This window comes from Octodon degus, unplaced genomic scaffold, assembly GCF_000260255.1.
Source record: "Octodon degus isolate 3935 unplaced genomic scaffold, OctDeg1.0 scaffold00084, whole genome shotgun sequence".
Classification (NCBI taxonomy): Eukaryota; Metazoa; Chordata; class Mammalia; order Rodentia; family Octodontidae; genus Octodon; species Octodon degus.
The window spans coordinates 10,988,662-10,993,399 of NW_004524660.1; the positions used below are offsets into that span (position 1 = coordinate 10,988,662).

At 50.2% G+C, this 4,738-nt stretch overlaps 1 pseudogene; it reads left to right on the forward strand.

Annotated features, from left to right (window-relative positions):
• The first annotated feature begins 683 nt into the window (after window positions 1-683).
• Window positions 684-3,669, forward strand: LOC111818246 (annotated as a pseudogene).
• The last annotated feature ends 1,069 nt before the right edge of the window (window positions 3,670-4,738 follow it).

A 4,738-nucleotide genomic window follows, 5' to 3' on the forward strand; every position in this document is an offset into this window, starting at 1 on the left:
ACCAAAAAACTTAGCATTAAAAAATTAAATACGCCAATCAGTAAATGACAAAAGAACTTAAAACATTTTTCAAATGAAGCACAAAATACCAATAAATATATGAAAGTTTCAACATTTTGAGTCATTAGGGAGAGGCTAATCTAAGCTACTTCGAGATTCCATCTTACCCCAGTCATTGTGGCTATGATAGTCAGAATGATTATCATCAAGAATACAGAAACAATGAGTGACAGCGTGTTTGTTGTGAGCTGCTCACAGAGCCCCTGCCACCACCCTCTCTGTCACACCAGAAGCACCTTGAGGACACTGGAGGTATGGTGTACAGTGCCATCCTCTTCCTACTGCCCAGAAAGTGTTTTCACACTGAAGGCACTCCATGAACAGTTGTTAAATAAACTAAGCGTCCTCTTAGCAGAGCAGATCTGTGGGAACGCTCTGCCCGTGTCGTCCTTGTGTGCAGGTCTTTGCAGGAAGGAAGAACGCATGGAGTCCAGCAGCCTGCAAGGAGGAGGAAGAGGGAGGAAGGCACCAGCGCTGGCGGGGCTTCCCACATGCTACGGATGTAGTCAGATCAGGTTCCTTTCTTACATCAAGCCCACGGTAGTTCCCGTTTACAGCAAGGAAACTGACTTATAGTATCAATAATTTGCCTAGGACCTCACAGGTTATAAAACATTTAAAGCATGAACATTGTCGTAACTGAAATGTTTCTGCGGAAAGTGAAGAGACTGAGGAAGAAGCCTCAGAGTCCTGGCCGTCGTGAGCTCTGCCGGACACTGTCTAGAAGCGACAGTAACAACTGAAAATCTGCTGGCAACTTGGCTAGCTTATAGACCTCTCACTCCTTTAAAAAAAAAGAAGGGAAAACTCCCTAAAAACAAAACCCGAAGGTATAGCTGTCCGGAACCATTGCTGCCACCTGCTTGCTGAAGTCCTGCATCACCTGGTCACCTCTTTCTCCCTCAAGCTGCAGCACAGAGCCGCTTCTTTTCCCACAGGGCAGAGCCTCATTCACAGAGATGCTGTTTCAAAGGCTGAACCTTGCGCTCAGCTGTCCTGCCTAGAGCTGGGTGACCCTGCTTGAAATCTGTGCGATTTCACTATTGGAGCAAACAGCGGTCAGGGTCACTCCTGTTCTCAAAGGACAGCGGCCATGGGCCCACGGAAGCGGCACAGTCCTCCAGCCTCCCCCAGAACACAGGCTCCAGATTTTCTCAGTCTGCACATTTTCATATTCTGGTTTACTTAATGGGAAAATCTTGTTTGGAGTGTAACGGTCTTTAGCACTCTCTTTTTCTCGAAGCAAATACTTCAGATGGAAGCAGAAGGGCCCAGGAGAAGCTAGGGGCAAGGAGTGCAGGTGGGAGCAGGAGGCCAGGTGATGCTATATAGAATTAACTCAGATTATTTTGAAACACAAATCTACGTTCCGCAAACCTAGGAACTGAAGTTTCCTCAAGTTACAGACGAGAAACCGAGGCTGCGTTCTACAGACAGCAGTTGTGGGCTTGACGGGGGCGCAAGCCCAGGCGTCAGAGTGTTTCCCACCATTCCCTGGGTCTCCGTCCCTGCGCTTGTGGCCGACCCGCAGCTCTGCACCACTCTGAGAGCCTGCCCTGCCCTGTTGGGCCACCGAGGCCCTCGAGCACTGCTCTCCTCCCTTTGCCTTTGGAGGTTGTATTTAACACTGCACTTAAGCTGCTCTTGTGTACTTGCCTATTTACTGTCTGGTTTCACTGTTTGCTTCCACCAGTGGGTCACATGAAAGCCACCCTGGCTGCTTCCGTTTCCCTGGTTTTATACTTCATACTGAAATGTTCAGCTTTGCAAACACAGTATTTCATATTTGGTTCCTGGTACATGGAATGCCTGCCCCAAATCTTAATTATGTATTTGGGAAAATAGACCAAACTTATACTGATTGGCTCTAAATTTAAGCCCTGATAGGCAAGTTTTAGGGATCAAGTCATTTTCTACAAGAACATCTGGAGCAGAAGGATATCCCTGGCGTGGTGAGTCGGGGAGGAAAATGAGACTGAGGAGGTGAGCGCCGCACCTCGATTGGTATCACTGGGGTGAAGTCGGGTTCCGCAGCAGACGGGGGCTCGGGCCCAGGTGAGCCAGTGTGAATGATCACAGCAGGGCCCTGTGCCCAGCGGCATCGTGAGCGATTAGGTCCACTGGCCACGGGGAATGCTGCAACCGTACACAGAATAACGGTGGCTACTAGAAAGGACTTCCTCCTACAGAAAGCTAAAAAAGGGTGCGACATCTCTTATTTTGTCTTAGATGGGAGGATCCAAGGAAAAGGCTGATCAGCCTGTCCCTATTTGAGAGGCTAGAGTCACTCAGAAATATCAGGACTCCTTGCAAGAATAAATAGGGCACATATAATATACTTTTCTCTTTGTAAAAGAGGAATGATATTTTTGACTGAAATAGGGTCTAACAATTAAAACTGTGCAGGGTGCAGTGAGATTGCTCAGCGAACTAAAGCCCCTGCTTAGGCAAGCTTAGGCAATGGCTGGAGTGCAGTTCAATCCCGGGCACCACATGCTGTGCCAGCCCCACCCCCAGGCCGGGCTGAGCTGGCCAAGGTCAGGGTGTAGGTGTGCATGCCTGTAATCCCAGCACTGGGGAGGCTGAAAATAGGAGGATCACCGTGAATCCAAACTGTGTAGTGAGAACCTGTAACAATCAAATACATTAAAAAAGAAATTAAGCTGTGCAACGAATTTGAAAGAGAAAGGGCTGAGACATACACGCCTGACTGCATGAGGACACGTGGTTGGGGAGAGGATCGAGGCATCCAGATTTCTAGAACCATCACTGATTACTGGAGAGGATGGGGCTCTCAGGAGCAGCTTTGGCTGGTGCTTGACATTCTGAGCCCCAGCTCTAGGGAAGCCTCCTCCAGTTGTCATAAAGAAACGAGACATCAACAGCAGCTTCAAAGGAGCCCTGCAGCACTGAGGCCTGGGAAGGGTTCTCCGCAGACTGCAGGATAGAAACAGCCCCAGTCCCTCAGGTGAGGTGGCTGCATATGGAAACTACAGGTAGTGGCCAGGGCAGCTTCCCGGCGCAGACGGCAATCCCATCAACTAATTAAGACCACAAAGAACGAGGAGCTCCTGGCGGCATCTGTGGTGAGCTGAGGTGAGGGCAGGCTGTGGCAGCGACGACGGCAGGTGTGGCATCGCTGCGGTAGGGCTCGCAGGATCCCTGCTGCTTTGGTGATCCCAGGCTGACAGCAGGAGAGCACAGCAGCTCATCTCCTGGAGAGAGGGTTGAAGAAAACAGAGGGCAGCCTCCTGCACCCTGGCTCCTATTGGGTTGCTTCCTGCAGCGGTGCCCGGCAGCCGAGATCATGCTTTGCCCGCGTGGCTACTGCCGGTCCTCCTCATCCCCAAGCCCTCGGCCCCACCCTGTGGCTCAGCCACTCCATGTTCATGGGCTTCTTCCTGCTCAGCTCTCTCCTGGAATGGAGGCCTCGCACACGCTGTGCCTTGGTTACCCTGGCAGCCCTCTTCCTCATCTGCTATAGTTGCTGGGAGGCTTTCCTGTACCACCGCACTGATTCCCCACTTCCGGATTCAGCACACGACCCTGGTGTTGTGAGCACCTAACAGCTGTCCTGTTAGCTTTCCAAGAAAGCAGAAGACGGGAAGGGAGGCACTGACACAGGCCGTAAGCATTGGAGCTTCAAATCCCGCAGCCTGTGGGTAGCACACTCCTGGTGGCGCCTTTTCGGCCTGTGATGCTTTATCCCCGTAAGGTGGATACTGGCACTGACTGGTGCTTTTATTGTAGAGTCTCGTAGCTGTGGGTTGTCTTGTGATTGTGTGTGTTCTGTCCCCATCTGGGTCCTGGCTGACAGGACGGCCACCCCCTCGCCTCATTACTGAGAGGAGCCCACACCCATCCTGGTCAACCACCCTGGCTTGGCCTGGGCAGATAAAAAGCCAGTCTCACTGTCACTTCTGTGACTCCTTCTTGTCAAAATCCCCCTTCTCTCTCAGCCCCTCTCCTGGTTTCTCTTTAGTTCTCTTCTACTCTTTTCCTTTTTGGGGGAGCAGCTGTCCATGACAGGGCTCGTTTTTGTACTTATCTCAAATTTGAAGAGATGTTGATGCCCGAGAACCTCACTTTTTCACCCTTCTTTCCCTGTTCAGAAGGCTAAACAGGTATAGATATAGACATAGATAGATTACATATATAGATAGTATATCTAATCTCTATCTATCTATCTATCTATCTATCTATCTATCTATCTATAGACTGTTTGTTGTCCACAAGCCTCCAGTATTTTCTACACTGCATTTCTAAAAGAAGCCCCAGGTGGGTGTTGCTCTCTTTCCGCCCAGGCGTCTGGCTCGCGCTTCTAGCCCTGCTCCCCGGCTTTTCCTTTGGCCTTTCTCGGCCGTCCCGAGGGGGCCTTGTCTTTCTATGCATGCTTTGCAGGATGGAGCTGTAATGCGTTCACATAGACCTAGCAGTCCCCAGCTGAGTGAATGCGAAAGTATTTGTGGCATTCATAGTAGCCACGAGCCCCTTGATAAATGTTTGGATTTTTTTTGATGTGCTGTGTGTGTGTGTGTGTGTGTGTGTGCGCATGCACACACATGCAAATACATGTGTATATTCCTTTTAAAGAAGCTTTACAGGGCCTGGGGAGATAGCTCAGTAGAATAAATGCTTGCCTAGCAAGTACAGGGTCCTGAGTTCAATCCCCAGTACA